At 43.5% G+C, this 21,341-nt stretch overlaps 1 protein-coding gene across 5 annotated transcripts in view; it reads left to right on the top strand.

Moving 5' to 3' along the window:
* The first annotated feature begins 467 nt into the window (after positions 1–467).
* LOC120928427 (CUB and sushi domain-containing protein 1-like) overlaps positions 468–21,341 on the top strand; it is a 368,880-nt gene continuing 348,006 nt past the window's right edge. For 2 of the 5 annotated variants that reach the window (XM_040339528.1, XM_040339529.1), the window contains exon 1: positions 469–670. The gene's annotated coding sequence lies outside the window, so the exon portion shown is untranslated. Of the gene's footprint in view, positions 671–21,341 lie in introns of all 5 variants that reach the window. The other 3 variants (XM_040339531.1, XM_040339530.1, XM_040339527.1) reach the window with 3 other exon arrangements.

The following is a 21,341-nucleotide window of genomic DNA, read 5'->3' as shown; positions in this document are numbered from 1 at the left end:
TTTTTCCTTCCTTCCCGTCCGTCCCCCCGTTGTATGCTGGGAACACTCGGCTCCCAGCACACAGCGGGAGCCAATCGGCGGGCGCAGCGCGACTCGCGCATGCGCCGTAGGGAACCGGGCAGTGAAGCCGGAGCGCTTCACTTCCTGGTTCCCTCACCGAGGATGGAGCAGCAGGGTGACGAGCGATCGGCTCGTCATCTGCTGCGATCACCGCTGGACTCCAGGACAGGTAAGTGTCCTTATATTAAAAGTCAGCAGCTGCAGTATTTGTAGCTGCTGGCTTTTAATATATTTTTCCCGTGGCACATCCGCTTTAAACAAAATACTTAACCCCTAAAGCCAAAGCAGCCAGCTTTCTCTCATAAGAGGTGTATTGATAAGAACTCGACTTGCACAATGTTACCAAGGAAATGGTCTGACTCATCCACGGAAGTGTCTCCACCCAGCTAAGAGGAGGAAACGGTGAGCTCAGCTAAAGGATACCGGGGGATGCTTTCTTATAACGAGCACCAAGGAAACGAAAGGACCAATCAGCTGTCAGTAACAGCAGAAAGGAGGGGCGTGCATAATGAGTGTGTACACTGGTCTCTCAGTATTTCCATGAACAGAAACCGTTATAGGAGAGAAGGTGCTGCGGAGTTGCGACCGACAGACCACCACCATCTAAACGGTAAGTAGCCGTGTGTAGAGCTGTGGCAGGCACTGCCCTTTCCTTTGAGGCACAGTGACCCACCCAGTGTTTGTCTTGGTACAGCCTGGTATATTTGGCTACGCACGTTGTGGAGGAGGAGGAAGAGTAGTAAAGGAATCCTCTTCACTGACAGGATATCGCACTGAGCACTCAATTCACAAAGCTTCAGGCTGGCTTCTCACCTGAGGGCTCTGCGCTTTTCTGTGCAATTACTCAAAGTCATTCATTGTTAACCTCAACGCCCACAAAGGTACATGAACTACTTTAGTGCCGCGTAGAAATGGGGAGAAAGCATGTCATAAAGGCGTGTTTTTTTTTTATGTGTGAACCCAGCCCTAGGACGCGTTCAGTGTGAGCGCATTCACTGTGTTTTAGTCATCATTTTTTTTTTTACTGATATGTGTTGACATGCATTTACACCCCATTCACACTTGTGCAACCTGTTGTGGGACTTTGGACATCCAATGATTAATAACCATTCACATACATGCCACTTAAAGTCACGCATTGCGCTACTTTGGTCTGACTTTCATGCAACTTGAGGGCCATAAACTATGTTAACCCTCAAAAGTTGCATGAAAGTTGTACTTGAATGTTTTACATCTTGCAGTGAATCTGACTTTGCAGAGGGACAACAAGTCACATCCAAGTCGCACCCATCCAAAGTTGCATTCCAATGTCGCACAAGTGTGAGTGGAGCCTTAGTGAGTATTGTGTTCAGTGGCGGCTGGTGCTCTATTTTTTTGGGGGGGCGCAAACAAAACCCCAGTCAACCCCCCCCCCCCCCCGCAGACAATGGGACCTGCAGACAGACAGAGAGACAGATAGATAGATAGACAGACAGATAATAAAACAAATAGATAGATAGATATAGATAGATAATTAGATAGATAAATAGATAATTAGGCAGATAGCTATAGATAGATAGGGGGAGGGAGCGAGAGATAGAGCTATATATAATTAGATAGATAATTAGATAGACAGACAGACAGATAGATAGATAGAGAGACATAGCTAGATAGAGCTATAGATAAATAGATAATTAAACAGATAGATAGATGGAGGGAGGGGGAGAGAGATAGAGCTATAGATAATTAGATAGATAGATAATTAGACAGACATATAGATATAGATAATTAGATAGATCGATAGATAGATAGATAGATAATCAGACAGATAGATAATCAGACAGACAGATATAGATAGATAATTAGATAGAGAGCGATAGATAGATAGATAGATAGATAGACAATTAAACAGATAGAGAGAGACAGAGAAAGAGAGAGAGAGAGGGAGAGCGATAGATAGATAGATAGATAGATAGATAGAGCTGTAGATAGATAATTAAACAGACAGATATATAGATATAGATAGATAATTAGATGGATATAGATAGATAGATAGATAGATAGATAATCAGACAGACAGCTAGCTATAGATAATTAGATAGACAGACAAATAGATAGATAGAGATATAGAGCTATAGATAGATAGATAGATAGATAGATAGAGACATAGAGCTATAGATAGATAGATAGATAGATAATTAAACAGACAGACAGATAGATATAGATAGATAAATAGATAGATAAATAGATAATTAGGCAGATAGCTATAGATAGATAGATAGATAGATAGAGACATAGAGATATAGAGCTATAGATAGATAGATAGATAATTAAACAGACAGACAGATAGATATAGATAGATAATTAGATAGATAAATAGATAATTAGGCAGATAGCTATAGATAGATAGATAGATAGATAGAGACATAGAGATATAGAGCTATAGATAGATAGATAGATAGATAATTAAACAGACAGACAGATAGATATAGATAGATAATTAGATAGATAAATAGATAATTAGGCAGATAGCTATAGATAGATAGATAATTAAACAGACAGATAGATATAGATAGACAGACAGATAATTAGATAGATAGCTACCTCTGTCTAATTATCTATCTATCTATCTATCTAATTATCTGTCTGTCTATCTATATCTATCTGTCTGTTTAATTATCTATCTATCTATCTATCTATCTATCTATCTATCTATCTATCTATCTATCTATCTATAGCTATCTGCCTAATTATCTATTTATCTATCTAATTATCTATCTATATCTATCTGTCTGTCTGTTTAATTATCTATCTATCTATCTATAGCTCTATCTATCTATGTCTCTATCTATCTATCTATCTATTAGCTACCTCTGTCTAATTATCTATCTATCTAATAGAGAGATAGATAGATAGATAGAGACATAGATAGATAGAGACATAGATAGATAGAGAGAGAGAGAGAGATAGATCTATAGAGAGAGAGATAGATCTATAGAGAGAGAGAGAGAGAGAGATAGATCTATAGAGAGAGAGAGAGAGATAGATAGATAGAGACATAGAGCTATGGATAGAGAGATAGATAGATAGAGAGAGATAGATCTATAGATCGAGAGATAGATAGATAGAGATATAGAGCTATAGATAGATAGATAGATAGATAGAGACATAGAGCTATAGATAGATAGATAGATAGATAATTAAACAGACAGACAGATAGATATAGATAGATAATTAGATAGATAAATAGATAATTAGGCAGAAAGCTATAGATAGATAGATAGATAGATAGATAATTAAACAGACAGATAGATATAGATAGACAGATAATTAGATAGATAAATAGATAGATAATTAGACAGAGATAGATAGATAGATAGATAGATAGAGAGAGAGAGAGAGAGATAGATCTATAGAGAGAGAGAGAGAGAGAGAGATAGATAGATAGATAGAGACATAGATAGATAGAGACATAGAGCTATGGATAGAGAGATAGATAGATAGATAGATAGATAGACAGACAGAGAGAGAGACAGAGAGAGAGAGAGAGAGAGGGGACAGGCAGGACAGTCAGATAGATTAGATAGGCAGACAGAGATAAGAGATTTGTAAAGCACAGCTGCAGGACGCAGGTACTCTAAGCCCTCACACACAGACAGGAGATGTGAAGCACGGCACCCTCCCCCCTCCCTCCTGTCCTCTCTCAGTCCGATCACAGTACAGGCTGAGCATACAGCACAAGGTGCTGGACATGATGGGGTGGACAGGGACACTGGACAGGACAGACAATGAGACAAATAAAGTGTTTTTAATAAAGTTTCTTACCTTAGAGTCCTCCTGGAGTCAAAAGCGAAGTAACACTGCCCTGGGGAAAGCACCGCCCATTTCCTTCTGCAGTGAGGAAGCAGCAGGACCCAATTAGAGAGGAGAGTGGAGACACTGGAGAGTGATTGGCTCATGGCGCACAGCACATAGCCACAGAGCTTAAAAAAAAACTGCAAATGAAGCGTCTTGCCTGCTGCATTGGCATGACGCTTCAATGATGCTATAGCAGTGCTCTGAGTCTTTGACCGGCGCTCACCCTGAACATGCACCGTCTTAAAGGACCTTTTTTTTTTCTTAAAGGGCCCAAAAAAAAATTTTTTTTTTTTTTTTTTTTTTTTCTGGCTTTGGGGAGAGGGGGGGCGGCGCCCATGCGCCCCCTATGGACGGGCCGCCACTGATTGTGTTCTAGTACATTTCCATCAGTAAAAAATGGAGTATACTGTACTAATAAATAGCACATGAAAGCACCGCAATGGTGGAAAACGGGCTCATTAAAATGCATTAATTTGTCTTACATGCGCATTCATGCTGCGTTTAAATGCACGTTAGCCTGCATCTGGTGTAATGTTTGGGCATGTTTACACTGCATTACATCAGAATGTGCATTTACCTGCATCTGTGTTCTTTCTACGGCTCTAGTGCATTCTCTTCCTTTGACCGACTGACCCTTCGATCGGCCGACCCTTCAGTTGACTGAGCGACCAACCCTTACTTCGATCAACTGACCGACCCTTCCTTTGACCTTCGATCAATGGACCGACCAACATTCCCAGTGTTCGCTGTGCAGTTCAGAATGCGCGTTTACCTGTATCTGTGGAATGTTTACGGCTCAATTTCAATGCGTTTGCGACCCTTCGATCCTTCCTTCTTTCTTGTCCCTTCTCTCTTTTTTTTTTTTCTTTCTTTTACCGGTCTATCATTTCCTCTATCGATCAAAGGAAGGATCAAAACTGCTTCAGTGTGAACCTAGCCTTTAGGCAGCAAGGATGACTGGGGAGGTGAGGGTTAAAAAAAAAAAAAAAAACACTGACCCACCAAAGTCGAATAGGAATTCTTATCCATGGTTAAGCGACTTCTGTGAGATAACATAGAAGTCCTATGAGGCTGACATCGCACAGAAGCCAGAATATGATGTGATTTCCCTTGTCATTTAATTCTGTATACCTTTTGAGAACTCCGAAAGTACATCGATTTCGCACTGGAAATCACGCGACAGTCGCCTTTGAATAGTCGGAAGTCATATGCAAACATTAAACGTATCAAGAATGCATTGCATTAAATTTAACACAACCCGAAAAAATGCAGTAAAAACACATATGTGTTTATTAGACAGCAGTGAGAAAGAAGCCTAAACCCAGACTATGAAGAACATAAAGCATTTGTTTTGTGTAGAGTAAAATAGATCTGATTGGTCCTGCCTTCAGCTGTCCCTCTGAGATTGTGTAGACCAGTAGTTGTCTTCTACCAAAACAGTATTGAAGGCAAAATTTGGGCTTTTCGGGAATAAACAGACATCAGGTAGACTAAAAAAGCTTCTTGCATTTTATTGTGAACAAAATACATTAAAACCTTGGTTTGAGAGTAACTTGATTTGAGAGCGTTTTTCAAGACAAGCAAAATGTTTTAATACATTTTGCCTTGATATACAAGCGATGTCTTGATATAAGAGTAGCGTCATGTCACAACTGAGTATAAAAAAGAAGAGAGGAGACTCTAAGTGTAGCAATATGGTTGCATTTAATGAAGGTACAACATTTAGCAACTTATTGCTACACTTAGAGGTGCCTCTCTTCTCTTTTATACCCTATAAAAAAAATGCTTTGGATTACAAGCATGATTTTGGAACGAATTATGCTCACAAACCAAGGTTTTACTGTAGTTAAAGCGGGGGTTCACCCTAAAAAATTTTTTTCCCTAACCTATCTCTAGCCTTAATAAAGGCTTGTAGCGTTGTCAAATTTTTGTCTTTTGTGTACACTTACCTGTCTTCAGCCGCACTTCCGGGTCTTCGTCCTTGCCGGGAGTGGGCGTGTCGCTCCTTTTCCCCGACAGAGAGCTCTGCATAGATGATTGACGTGCGCGTCATCGCCTTCCGAAAATATCCGACGGGGTCTCGGCTCTTTACGGCGCTATACGGCCCCTGCGCCTGCCGTGTAGAGCTGACTGCGCAGGCACCGTAAAGTGCAGAGTCCCACTCGGATATTTTCGGAAGGCGATAACGCGCACTTCACTCATCTATGCAGAGCTTAGGAACGCCTACTCCCCGGGGGAGCGAGAACCCGGAAGCCGGGTGAAAACGACGGAAAAAGGTAAGTACAGACCGAAAAAAAAAAAAAAATATCCAGCATACTGTTGATGTCAGAAGTATGCTGGATAGAACAGTTTTTTTTTTTAGGGTGAACCCCCGCTTTAAAAGAATAAGCGTAATCCATGCGTAAAAAATACCAGACACTCCCAGGCTTTAGCCCACTATATACGTAAATACCGTATAAGCCAAGTTTTTCAGCACAATTTTTTTTGTGCTGAAAATGCCCCCCTCGGCTTATACTTGAGTCACCTTTTTTGCGCCTGATCTCCTGGACTTTGAGGACCCGGTACCAGTCGTCCGTAGGTCCCCTGGACCCCAAACTTGGCACACATGTAGCCCCACTCTTCCTCTACAAGTGTTTGTTGTCGGGATTACTACTCAGTTTACTACTCAGATTAAAACTCCTCAGCACCAATCCAGTTTCGTTTTGCAAAACCTTCACCGCCATCTATTGGCTCTCTGGCTCTGTACATCAGAGAACCAGGAAACAACAACAAAACCGAAACTTAACTGCAGGTACATTATATGATTGTTTTTTATCTATTTTTAATCATGTTGAAAAAAGGAATCAGTTAACTATTATGTCTCTATACCCTGTAAACAGTCATTTCAGCAAAAAAGCTTAGTTAGACTTACCGGTGACGGTATTTCTAAGAGCCTTTCAGGACAACCTTGGAGAGAGCGCTGCTCCTCATCTTCAGTAGGAAACACCCACAGGCTTTAAATCCCTCCTCTTCCACCATGGCTTCAGTTATTGTGTGGCCTCCGGCACTGGAAAACAAAGCACAGAGAACCACAACACCATAATAGATACATCATAATTACATTTAATATACATTTAGGGAGGGAAATAGCGGTTGTCCTGAAAGGCTCTTAGAAATACCGTCTCCGGTAAGTCTAACTAAGCTTTTTTGCTGAAATGACTGTTTACAGGGTATAGAGACATAATAGTTAACTGATTCCTTTTAAACATGATTAAAAATAGATAAAAAAACAATCATATAATGTACCTGCAGTTAAGTTTCGGTTTTGCTGTTGTTTCCTGGTTCTCTGATGTACAGAGCCAGAGAGCCAATAGATGGCGGTGAAGGTTTTGCAAAACGAAACTGGATTGGTGCTGAGGAGTTTTAATCACACCTCCTTGATTAGTCACCACAGTGAGAAATCTCCCAGTACTTTGGTGATCAGGAAACGGACAACCAGGAAGTGTCCAGAACAGAGAGGAATTACAGCAACATCAAAGCAAAAACGAACAATGAGGACATGATACCAGGACTGCAGTAAGGTAAAGGAAGCTATTTAGCTAAAAAAAAAAAAATTCCTTTAGTGACTTTAAGTCAACATGGTCTATCTTGGCTGGATTTACACCTCTGCAATACACTTGTGTTTGCTATTAAAACCAATAGAAAAGTATAAAAATATATTCTAATCTCCTTGTTTCATTGGAAACCACGTGTTTTAGAACAGAAGGTGTGTACCTTCCAAAAATATGGTCTGAAATATGATTGGCCCTAGCAGAAAATTCAGTTGATAGATTCATTTACACTATATTACCAAAAGCATTGAGACACCTGCTTTTACACGCAACTTGAATGTGTTAATGGCATCGCAGTCTTAGTCCGTAGGGTTCAATATTGAGTTGGCCCACCCTTTGCAGCTATAACCGCTTCAGTCCACAAAGGTCCAACTAGGGGACAGAATTAAGGATGTCACGGGAGGTAAGGGTACCCTTCTCCCTCAGTCCACTAAGGGGGAAGGAGCCGTGGCATAAGCCAGGGCCCTCCTATTCCGCGCAGAAGCGTTTTTTTCGTCAGTCAGGGTCAGCTGGCAGATCCTCCCAGACTGACAAAGGTCCAGCTGGGGGACAAAAGCGTCCCCGGGTGCGCATGCCGGCTAACAAGCCTGCTATCGCATTAAGTTTTGCCCCCGCCCAACTCAGGGGTGGGGGGGACAGCTTTTCAGGTTCACAGCTCGGTGTACCTCCCTGCTCTCCGACCAGTGGGTCTGTGAGGTGGTCACTTCGGGGTACAAGATCGAGTTTCTTTCCTGTGCGCCGAACACATTTTTTCCCTTAAATCTCCCTCTCCTTCCGGCTCATCGGTCTGCCCTATTGGGGGCAGTGCAAGACTTGCTGAGTTGTGGGGTAATTTTACCTGTTCCGTAGGACGAGAGTTTTCAGGAATTTTATTTGAATCTGTTTGTGGTCCTGAAGAAGGACGGGGTCCGTCCAATCTTGGACCGCAAAGCCCTAAATGCCTTTGTGAGAGTATGGGAGTTCCGTATGGAATCAATTCGTTCGGTGGTAGCTGCGCACCTCTGCAGGAGGTGGGGCACTCCGGACGTGGATCTCTTGGCTTCTTGCCTCAATCGCAAGGTGTCAAGGTTAGTGGCCATGTCCATAGATCGGACACGTTGGTGGCCCCGTGGGGTCAGTATCAGCTAATTTATGCCTTTCCCTCACTGAAGTTGCTTCCTTGTCTGCTCCGCGGAGGGGATCCCGGTGATTTTAATCGCTCCAGATTGGCCCCGGCGTCTTTGGTACGCCGATCTCGTGCGCCTAGTGGCGGATGCACCCTGGCAGCTTCTGTCTCAAGGTCCTATACTTCATCCTGCTTTACAGTCGCTGGCTTTAACGGCATGGCTATTGAAAGCCAGGTACTGAGGGACCAAGGTCTTTCGGACTTGGTCATCTCAACCATGCTGAGGGCACGGGAGTCTTCTTCCAGGAAGATCTACCATCACACCTGGAAGGCCTACATCTCTATCTGCGTACAAATACGGACGTATTCGGTTTCCAGGTCCTGCTGTTTTTTACAGCGTGGAATAGATCAGAAACTTGCCTTAAGCACCATTAAGGGGCAAATTTCAGCCCTGGCTGTGTTCTTTCAACGGCATTTCTTTATCGTACATCACGGGACACAGAGTCTTAATCATTACTATGTGGGTTATATTCCACCATCAGGTGCTGGACACTGGTGTAATCAATTAGAACAGGCAGTTCCCTCGCTATATAACCCCTCCCATACTGGGAGCACCTCAGTTTTTTCCCCAGTATCTAAGGTGTTGGTCACGAGTTAACATGTGCTCTGAGGAGCTCCACTGGAGGGATCCATGCTGGATGTAAAAGAGCCTCCATAAAATCCAGATCCGTCCAAGGTGCTTCATAGCCAAAGTGGACGGTACCCGGGCCTCGGTACGAAGAAAGAGGTTTTGCCTATAATGCTTCTCTCTGAGAGCTGGACCCTGGGTTCCAGTACATTGGTCGATACCAAAGACCAAATATTTTTTCTGTTGCCGGGGTGCTATATAGGTCCAGGGGAGAGGTGACCTGCTATGGACCCCAGTCCCTGAAGGTCTGAGACGAAGCCCGCGTTGAGGGGTGAAGGCTGGGCCTCTTGCTTTGCAATACCCTGCAGCGTGGAAAGGTAAGCGGTACCTACGGGACTTGGTCCGACAGTGGGTTCTCCATTGGGGATTATGGGTCTCGCCTATTTTATGCTTCTATGCATGGGCAACTTAACCACAAAGTCTTTTGAGACAGGATGGCTCTGGCACCCATATACCTCCCCTAGTGGGTCCTAGTCTTCCGCTGAAGGGGCTATTGGGTCTTGCCTATAATGCATGTGTGCCTTGGCAAAGAAACCACTATGTCGGTTGAGACACGATGGCTGTAATACCCATAGATCTCCCCTTCAGGAGGTTGGTACCCCTACATGAGTATGTCTTATCTGTTTTCCACGAAGGGCCCTAAGAGGACATGCCGGGTGTTTCGCTTGCCATGCTTTCCAGGAACGGAAGCTCAAGGTTAGCTGATCTAGGGTGCGGCTTACTGCCTCCGCTTCAGGCTCTGCCACGATGGGGGGGGGGTCCCTCGTAGTCTCTACGGCTCCTTGGGGGATCTCCCTCTCCCCCCGCCTCCACCATTCCCCTACGCGCGTGTGAGGGGCGCGATTTGAAGGCGGGGGGACGATGTGGTTGCCGCTGGCGCACACGCACGTGCGCCGGCTCATGGTGCAGACGCAGGGCGGCCCCTTCGAAAGGCCCAGGCGTCAGAGCTCTGTAAAGCCAGGGGGACACAGTAGCTTGAGTACGTAAGCACCTTGTGGAAATTGGATACAGATTCATCTAAAACACCTATTCGGCATCTAGCTGTGTTAGCAAGCATTATTTGCTAGACTAAGTTCAGCTGTTGATGCACCAGGGTTAAGTTCCTCTGCTTTTTGCTTAGGACTTTTTTTGTCTCCCCGTAAAAGAGGGTTCAGGGGTAGGAAGGGGTATCGCCACCTTTTTATCATGCTTGCATGATACTATCCTCCCCTGTAGAGACTTAAGATAGCTAATTATGTGAGCTATCAGCCCTGTCAGGCGTGAGCCTCCCCCAACATTGCAGCACTCTGCATATGTTTTGTTGCATTGCATATATAGGTCTATAAGAGGTTAACTGCTATATTCACAGCAGCCTCACAAGCAGAAAACAGGGTGTGTCCCTTTCCCTGCTCTAAATCCTCAAACAAGGGATTGAAAGACCTGAGGATGAAGGTTCACTGTCAGAACAGATAACAGGTGTTCATGAGGAGAAAACAGAAGCCCCAAAAGCTCTGGTTGCAGCTGCAGTCTTTTCAGAGATCCAAGCTGCATATAACTTCACTCAGCCTAGATGGCCAGAGCCTCTGTCTCTTTAAAGTCCTCATCCTGGTGTTGGCTTCAGGCTAACCGAATGCACAACAGGGGGTGCACATTTGCTGCTGTGCACATGGCTAACGTTGCAGGTTAGCGGAGACGCACATCTGCAGAGCATAACTGCCTCTTTACAGTCCACATGTTTGCATGAAGTACATGAGTTTGGAATGTTCAAAATGCATGTGGGGTAAAAACAGGTAACAAAGCATGTTTTATTGTTGATCACATTAAGAGACATGTTGTTATTTTGTTTGTATGATTTTATATGGTCACATAAGGGTGTTTAATCACAACAAAGTGCCTAAAACCGCATAAAAATGCTTAAGTGCATAAAGATGCGGGATCACACATGGTTACTTGATAACCCAGGTCCTTGATTACCCAAGGCTATTTAGGTCACACAGAGAGGCTTGTTTCCACAGGAATGCCTAAAATCGCATAAAGATGCTTAAGTGCATAAAGATGCGGGATCACACATGGTTTCCTGATAAACCAGGTCTTTGATTACCCAAGGTTATTTAGGTCACACAGAGAGACTTGTTTCCACAGGCATGCCTAAAATCACATGGAAATGCTTAAGGATGCGACATCACACATGGTTATCTGATAACCCGAGTCCTTGATTGTCCAAGGATATTTGGTCGCACGGAGAGGCTTGTTTCCACAGGAGTGCCTGAAATCGCATAAAGATGCTCAAGTGCATAAAGATGCGGGATCACACATGGTTACCTGATAACCCGAATCCTTGATTACCCAAGGGTATTTGGTCACAAGAGAGGCTTGTTTCCACAGGAATGCCTAAAATCGCATAAAGATGCTGGAGTGCATAGAAATGCGGGATCACACAGGTTTACCTGACAAACCGGAATCCTTGATTACCCAAGGATATTTGTCTCACACAGAGAGGCTTGTTTCCACAAAAAGGCCTGAAATCGCATAAAGATGCTGGAGTGCATAAAGATGCGGGTTCACACATGGTTATCTGATCACCCGAGTCCTGGATTACTCAGGCATATTTGGTCACACAGAGAAGTTGTGTCCGCAAAAATGCCAAAAATCGCATTAAAAGGCTTAATTGCATAAAATTGCTGGATCGCACAGTGGTGCTCGATCATACAACAATCCTTGGTCCCACAAGGGTACTTGTCCGCACAAGAGTGCTTAAGATGCATAGATGTTGGATCGCATGAAAATTTGCTGAATCGCATAAGAATGCATGTTTGACTTGGGAGGCATTATAATTAGGTTTCCTTAATTATACAGGATTCCTTGGCCTTACATATGCGCATACTTGCTTGCAGGATGCTTGTTCATAGCTCACATGCTATATGTATGCGTGTATACACCACGCCCCCTTTTTCATGTGTTTGCGGAAAACATTCTTATGAACTTACGCTTCTATGAACACACGCTTCCATAGAGGCATATGGCTTTAAAAGCTTGCCACATGCACATAGGGGGAGCTATTTGCATGTGTGTTTATTTACAAGGCTGCTAGGGCCCGCCTCTAACAGGGCTAAAGGCCCAGGGTATAGCAGTAATGTCATTCCGAGGCAACCCTGTGCTCACAGATCAGTCAGTAGCATGGCTGGGCCTAGGGGAGTCCAGCATGATTAATTATCTGGAACTCCTGGGTTAGGATCCCAGTCTAGAGGGAATATGCCGTCTTTATTCAAACACTGTTCCCTATGCTCAGTTTTATTCAAGGCTGATATAAATTCAAGGCTGATAGAGCAAAGTTTATATCGGCCTGGAACGAGTGGATCCTAACCTAGCATTATCCTAGGAGTCTTGTCCCAGGGATATGCTGGAATTTCAGTTTAGGGTTCTTAACTGAATGATTGGCAGAAAGGAATATCCTTCATACCCGTTACCTGGGAGCAGGTTGCGAGGACTGGCCTCTAGGGATAGAATCCAGGCCTGGAAGAGACCACGGCACAGGGAAGGTGGTCAAGCTCCAAGGGAGCCTTATCTGCTAGCTTTCTAGAGCTACGGATGGAGCATCCGGCTTAAGGACCTGAACGTTAGGTTACAGGGTTGCTCTGTCTGAATACAATCTGACTATGCCTCTCTAGTGGTTTCTTTGGTTACCAGAGAAGAGCTTGTGCTTTGCCTATTGTCTATTGTCATTTCATGGAATGCTAGATTGGCAGGCGATTCGCTGGAGACATCAACAATCGGGTCCGAGAGATTGGCCTTTACACCCCGACTTTTTTCTGACCAAATGTCACAGAAACATTACCCTGCACATAAAGGGTGTTGACGTCCAGGTTCAACAAGGGATTGAACAACTTTGTGTCAAGGACAAAGGATCCACCCGCATGCGGGACAGATTTTTTAGTGACCCTGGGGGACCAGTTGTCGCTGGTTTATGCGGTTTCTCCCCCCAGGGCCGCAACCTTCGTGGCTTCCATACTACATCAGAAGAGAACGGAAGCTGGCTTAATTGCTCCAGCATAGCCCATACAACCTTACTGTGCAGGGACAGCAGAACTGATCGTAGAGGACCCAGGGTCCCTTACAGCTTGTCCAGGCCTGCTTTGCAGGGTTACATCCTGTCTTGCATACTTGGGTATTAATGGTCTGGCTGTTATAGCCTGCATTCTTAAGGATCGGGGCGTTCAGAATCAGCGGCAGTTACCTTGATTCATACAGGACAGCTGGCCTCCAGGACCAGATATCCTAGGATATGGAAGGCCCATGTTCCTGGTGTGAAACCAAGGGGTGGAATCCTTGGTAGTAGGTCATAGGTAAAATTATTACCTTTCTACATTGGAAAAGAGATGGCGCTGGCCTTGAGTTCCATCAAGGGTCCGATCTCGGCACTCTCTTGATCTGGGCCGTTATACAACGGGTGACAGGTATAAGTCCGCCAGTTAAGGCGCCCTTGTGCTCGGAGGATTGGATCCAGTATGCTGGCTTACAGAGTCAGCACCTTGGGCTGATGCACCATAAATATTTCCCTTTATCCTTCTAAAGAGGAAATTGGTGTTCTTGGTTGCGGCTGCCTCCGCAAGAGAGTATTGGCAACTTTCTTTGTATAGAGCCATACTTAATTATTTTTACAAGAAGGGTGATGTTAAATCCTCACCCAACCTTATTGGCTAGAAGGATCCAGTGTTCATTTGAATTAAGATATTCTTGCCTTCCTTTTCTTTTTTTTCAGGACCTTGATCCGCGGAAGGAGAGGTTATTGCTTTCTCTCAATAAAGATAAGAGCAGTTAAAGAGCCATCTAAAGGCTTCAGAGACCTAATGTTTTTTTGCCAGAAAAACCCTAGATGGGGGCGGGCAGTGTTCAGATCAGCTATTAAAATGGCTATGCGCTCTCTCGTTATAGTAAGAGAGGTCAAGACCTATCTGAAGTGGCTGCTCGGATACGGAAGACTGATGTTTGTTGCGCTACCAGGAGGCCCCAGCAAGGGGCAGGCAGCGTCTAAATCAACTATTGTCAAATGTTGATTCATCAGGTTATTATTCAGGCTTGTGGTTTATAGAGAGGGCTTCCCCCTGTTTCTTTTTGGGGTGCACCCTACCAGGATAGTAAGCAGTTCATGCGGGTTGCATTACCAAGCCTTTATGACTCAGATTTGCCAGACCTGCAACTTGGACGTTTGTGCTTACGTTCACTAAATCCTATCAAGTGGACATAAGACGGCAGGAGGATGCAGCCTTTTTTTGTTGGCACAATATGCGGCAGGCAGCATTAGAGGTCCTCGTGTCTGATGGCAGTCTGCGTTGTTGGTGTCTCCCTCCCCTCAGTAAGCATTGCTTTCGGACATCCCACATAGTAATGATTAAGACTCTGTGTCCCGTGATGTACGATAAAGAAAATAGGATTTTTATAACAGCTTACCTGTAAAATCCTTTTCTTGGAGTACATCACGGGACACAGAGTCCCAACCCCTCTTGTTTGGGGATATTGGGACACTTATTGCTTTGCTACAAAAACTGAGGTGCTCCCAGTATGGGAGGGGTTATATAGGGAGGGAACTTCCTGTTCTAATTGATAACACCAGTGTCCAGCACCTGATGGTGGAATATAACCCACATAGTAATGATTAAGACTCTGTGTCCCGTGATGTACTCCAAGAAAAGGATTTTTACAGGTAAGCTGTTATAAAAATCCTATTTTTCCCTGGTGGGTACCTTTTTGTGCAGGGGGTTCATCATGTGCTTCCCCCTATTAGACCACCTCCTTCCTCCATGGGATTTGGATCTGGTGCTCTCGGTTCTTCAGGAACCTTCCTTTTGGAAACATCAGAGAAATTCCTCTTGACACCATCTCAGAAGGTGGCCTTTTTAGTGGCCATTACATCTGTCAGACGTGTTTCTGAATTGGCGGCCTTGTCTTGGAAGTCGCCATACTTGGTCATCCATAAGGTTAAAGCGCCCGCAGCCTGCCTTCCTTCCAAAGGTGGTTTCGGCCTTCCACCTTAATGAGGACATTGTACTTCCGTTTTTGTGTCCTCGGTCGGTGCATCCTAAAGAGGTTGCGCTACATACTTTAGACGTGGTACGTGCCTTGCGGGTGTACCTGTCTACTACGGCTCCGTTTCGGAGGTCTGACTCGCTATTTGTGTCAGTGTCTGGTCCACAGAAGGATCTAGCGGTCTCGTCTGCCACCATTTCTCGGTGGATCAGGCAGACCGTCATACAGGCCTATGCTCTTAAGGGGCGGGCGCCCCCCTTTCTGGTCACTGCACAATCAACCAGGGCAATTGGTGCTTCCTGGGCTTTCCTGGGCTTTCCGACATCAAGCGTCTGTCTCACAGGTGTGCAAAGTGGCGACTTGGTCGCCCGTTCACACTTTTTCTAAATTTTACAAGGTTGATGTGAGTACATCTTCAAATGCTTCCTTCGGCTGCAAGGTTTTGCGGGCGGCTGTTTAAAGTTGCACCTCCTCCGTTGAGGAGCTCTGCTTGTTTTGGGGTGAAGTTATTTGTTTATTGATGCTGTTCCCACCCGTCATTTTTTATTTATTTTTTTGACACTGCTTGGGGACGTCCCATATGTCAAGACTTGTGAAAGCTGTGTCCGTCAATGGACGATGAGAGAAAATAGGATTTTTTTTGTACTCACCGTAAAATCCTTTTCTCTGTCGTCCATGGACGGATGCAGCACCCACCCCTCCTTTTTAGGTTTGTACTGCTTGTTTTTACGAACTGAGCTGCTATCTGCAGGGCGGAGGGTTATGTCCGGAGGGACTGCCCCCTAGTCGGGGCTGTTCAACTCTGTTAAAGTAACATGTATTTAAATATCTAACATGTTCTGCCTAGTCCTCTCCTATGAACAGGAACATAACCCATATGTCAAGACTTGTGAAGGCTGTGTCCGTCCATGGACGACAGAGAAAGGGATTTTACGGTGAGTACAAAAAATCCTATTTTTCTTCTACAGGGTAGAAGGAAAAGTCTTCAAATAGGTGTGGGAATAAATTTAGGCCTTGTAAGGCCTCATTCACACTTCGGGCCGTTCGGGGCCGTCTGTCACAGACCTGAACGGCTGCTCCATGCATCGCTATGGAGCATCGGATGTCAGCGGAGACATGTCCGCTGACATCCGACCCGCTAAAAACAGACGTATGGGGGCCACGTCCCCATCCGTCCATGCTGATCGGATCGGGTAAGATCTGATGAAAACGGACATGCTGTTCGTTTTCATCAGATCGCTCCATAGGGAGACATCGGTGCCCGACAAGCCCCTCCCCGCTCAGTGAGCAGAGAGGAGCTTGTCATCCGTCGGCTCAGTGGAGATCTGCGGACTGATCTCCCGCTGAGCAGATGGGAGCAGGCGGACTCCGTAGCGAATGAGTCCGCCATATGTGAATGAGGCCTTAGGGTTTGATTGGAATGCCACCAATTTGAAAAACCTAAAATGGGAAGTTCATGAAGCAGGAAATTGTATATTGCCTTCTAAACATTTTGTAATATTGCTTTAATGACGGTAAACATGTACTCACTCTCCTTCCTGTAAATGGGTGCTATCATTCTGCTGCTGAGCAACCTCTACAACGGTTTAATTCAGTGTCAATAAAGAAAGTTTGGCAAGCATAGCCATGCAGAAAAAACACATTACTGATTCATACCACTGCTCAACAAACAAAAGTATATGTACAGTACAGACCAAAAGTTTGGACACACCTTCTCATTCAAAGAGTTTTCATGACTATGAAAATTGTAGATTCACACTGAAGGCATCAAAACTATGAATTAACACATGTGGAATTATACATAACAAAAAAGTGTAAAAACAACTGAAAATATATTTCATATTCTAGGTTCTTCAAAGTAGCCACCTTTTGCAGCAGACACATCTCTAGAACTGTTAAGAGGAGACTGTGTGAATCAGGCCTTCACGGTAGAATATCTGCTAGGAAACCACTGCTAAAGAAAGGCAACAAGCAGAAGAGACTTGTTTGGGCTAAAGAACACAAGGAATGGACATTAGACCAGTGGAAATCTGTGCTTTGGTCTGATGAGTCCAAACTTGAGATCTTTGGTTCCAACCCCCGTGTCTTTGTGTGACGCAGAAAATGTGAACGGATAGACTCTACATGCCTGGTTCCCACCGTGAAGCATGGAGGAGGAGGTGTGATGGTGTGGGGGTGCTTTTCTGGTGACACTGTTGGGGATTTAATCAAAATTGAAGGCATACTGAACCAGCATGCCTACCACAGCATCTTGCTGCGGCATGCTATTCCATCCGGTTTGCGTTTAGTTGGACCATCATTTATTTTTCAATAGGACAATGACCCCAAACACACCTCCTGGCTGTGTAAGGGCTATTTGACCAAGGAGGAGAGTGATGGGGTGCTGCGCCAGGTGACTACCTCTTGAAGCTCATCAAGAGAATGCCAAGAGTGTGCCAAGCAGTAATCAAAGCAAAAGGTGGCTACTTTGAAGAACCTAGAATATGAAATATATTTCATTTATTTTTATATTTAGTTTTGATGCCTTCAGTGTGAATCTACAATTTTCATAGTCCTGAAAATAAAGAAAACTCTTTGAATGAGAAGGTGTGTCCAAACTTTTGGTCTGTACTAGGGCTGCAACTAACGATTATTTTCATAATCGATTAGTTGCCCGATTATTGTTCTTGAATAATCGGATAATAGCCTTTAATAGCCTTTATTTTTTTGGGCCAATTTGTTGTTGGGCAGATTACAAAACACAAATTGCCGCAAATACACATTACATGCTTTTCTGCAGCTTCTCCATTGAAGTATATTGAACCAAAAAAAAAACACCGTTTTGCGTTAAAAAGTCCTAGCCCTTTCCAAATACGCAGCAGCTAAAAAAAAATCATGGATGGGAATGTGTCCCATAGGAAAACATGTAAATGAACTGTAGTGTGTTTCTGCAAAAAACAGAGGTGTGACCCTGGGCCTGAGATGTTTAGTAACATAATGGGGTTGAAAAAAATAAGTACAAAAAGAGCAAATAATCGCTACTGTAAGGGGTTCATTTTTTTACTGTGGGACAGTGAAAGTAATATTTACAGTAGCGATTTGCTTTTTTGTACTATAAAGGGATATATTTTTTTTTTTTAACCCCATTATGTTTCTGGCCGATTAATCGATTATGAAAATTGTAATCGATTGATTTCATAATCGATTAGTTGTCGATTAGTTGTTTCGGCCCTAGTCTGTACTGTGTGTGTGTGTGTGTGTGTGTGTGTGTGTGTATATATGTGTAATATATATAATTTAGCTCGGTGGGGGGGTGTGACCTCCTGAGTGGGTTCACTACACACTGAATTATACAGAGAGGCAGCCGTGGGTGGTTGAAAAAAACAAGGGTTCACAGAGTGATCCCATTAGGGGTGTCGGGGGGTGGAGTTTACCCTAGGCATCTATCCTCCTTATAGATCTAAACAAACAATCTATTATATTTTTTTAAATTTCATGGGTCTGGATTGGATTATACGGATTATAGTATCTCTGGAGGTTGGGGAGGACAATTGGGTTGGATTTTGTTTTCTTCAATATATTTATTCTTTTTTGTTATTCACAATTTCTTTTACGTTTTAATGGTACTTTGTTTCAATGTGGAATGGAAGGGCAGGAAATGAACTAAATGTACCTTGTTGTTTTTGACTGTATGCCACAATGTAATAATTTTAATTGATGTTCATTACATTGTACTGATTTATTTTTTCTGAAAATAAACCTAAACTTGAATGAAAAAAAAAGAAAAAAACAAGGGTTATGGTTTATTCTTCCATATTGCTGGAAACAAGTGCAAGCATCCAAACGGCATAAACAAAATAAAACATAAAATAAACCCTGGCCACTTGGGCCGTCTACCTTCACAACACAGGAACCTACCTATGGAGTCTGGCACAGCCTACTGCTGGGCAGACACTGCTGGTGTTCCAGCAGAAAACAATAGTCTTTTTGATTTTATTATCACACAGCAAAAATATCAACAAGCACTTTACCTTCAGAAGTCTTCCTCAGCTCACTGCTCTCTTTAACTAACTCAACAAGCCTCAGGATGCAGCATTCAGTAGTAATCCTCTGGACAACTTAGAGGCCTTAATTTTCTCATTCTGAACAGCTGAAGCTATCCAACGTCCTTAAACCTTTCTGGCTACCTCTGCAGCCGACACCTGATGGTAATTGGTGAATTTTCTAAACAAGGCAGAAATGTATCTCCCGTCTGTGACAACCCCCCCCAGATTTACCTGACTTCCTGTCACTAATATATATTTATATATATTTAGATTTTCTTAAAGCTACAAAACTAGCTCACTATCTTCTTTAACCACTTTAGCTCCCAGTTTTTTTTTATTTTATTTTGGTAGTTCTGTCTTGCATTAATAATTTTTCTATATTATTATTATTATTTTTTTTTTTATAGGCAAAATAATTTAATTCTGCCATTCGATTTGTTTTTTTAGGTGCAAACTGATGCCGTTTGTGTATTTTAAATGTTCCTTTATTTTCCATGAAAGTTTGCTGCAATGTATTTAACAAATTGGTTACAATTATAATTGGCTGTTCCTAGCAGCTTCCACTGTTTTTACCTACCCACTCCTAGACATATCCCTTTCCCTTCCTTTCCTTCTCCCAAATCCTTTCAAATGCTCCGCTGCTAATACTGGAAGCAAGTGACCGCTAAATGTTCCATGTACAGCTCACCAAAAGATATGGGAATCCCGACTGACAGGTGAATGTAAACAAACAGTGGGGACAGTATAAAAAATAAACCACCAAATGTCCCCCCCCCCCCAAATAATGCAAGGCCCTTAATTTTTAGGGGGTACCCCATAAAAAAAACATCATGGGGTCCCCTCCAAAAGATTCTATTCCAGACTATTCAAGCCTGGTATAAATTTTAAGGGGGAACCTATCACAAGAAAAAAAAGTGTGAGTATTCCCCCCCCCCCCCCCAGGATGTCATCCAAGCATGCAGCCTGGGTGGCCAGGAAACGGGTGGTGGAGTAAATTAGTGTGTACCACCCCCTCCCTGAACTATATCAGGCTACATACAATCAGCATAGGGGAGGACCATGGGGACCTCTTCCCTACAACTCTGACCCAGTGGTTGTGGGTGGAGGGGGGGATTTGGAATCTGGGATTCTCGTGACATCATTGACAAATACTATCATGTGGTCAACAATGTAACCTGGAAACCCTGCCCCTTTGCTGATATTGTGCTAGCGGGAAAGTGTGTGTCTTCTTTCTTCCTTCCTTCTTCTTTCTTTCTTCCTTTCTTCTTTTTCTTCCTTTCATCTTTTTCTTCCTTCTTCTTTTTCTCCTTCTTCCTTCTCCTTTCTTCCTTTCTTCCTTCTTCCTTTTCTTCTTAATGTTTTCTGCTACATGTCTTTTGTTTAAAAAATGTTTAAATAATTGTAAATTGATTTGTGCAAAAGTTATAGCGTCTACAGACTATGGTATACAGTATATACTGGAATTTAGGCAACTATGACACTATGAAGATAAGAAGAAAAGGCTGCGCATCTAGAGGTTTTAATTGTCTTTATTAAAACATAATAACACCAGGGACACCAGCAACTAGTCACGGTAACGCGTTCACACATGCATCTTGTGCTTAATCATTGTGGGTAATGATTTAGCACAACATTTATTTGTGAAACATGTCTATATGACTGGTTCCTGGTGTAATTATGGATAATTAAGTAAAGGCAATTTGAACCTCTGGATGTGCGGGCCTGGGGCTGGCACTCCTGGTCAGGTTCCATTCAGGCTCATTATACACACCTGGAGAAGCGGGTCCTTTTTCCTCTGAGCTATGACACTGTACTAGTAATGGCGGTGATCAGTTACTTATTATGGGACTGTGATAGTGTGGTGGGCAATCTGGCGCTAGCTGATGCTGGCTGGGAGGTAGACTGACATCAGTAGTGACACTAATACAGTGATCAGTGCTAATACTGTATAGGGCCACTGTACTAATGACACTGGCTGGGAAGGGGTTAACATCTGGGACAATCAAGGTGTTACCTGTGTGCCCCACAATGTG

Source organism: Rana temporaria, chromosome 2 (genome assembly GCF_905171775.1).
Source record: "Rana temporaria chromosome 2, aRanTem1.1, whole genome shotgun sequence".
NCBI classification, from domain to species: Eukaryota; Metazoa; Chordata; class Amphibia; order Anura; family Ranidae; genus Rana; species Rana temporaria.
This window is presented reverse-complemented; position numbering and strand designations above follow the sequence as displayed.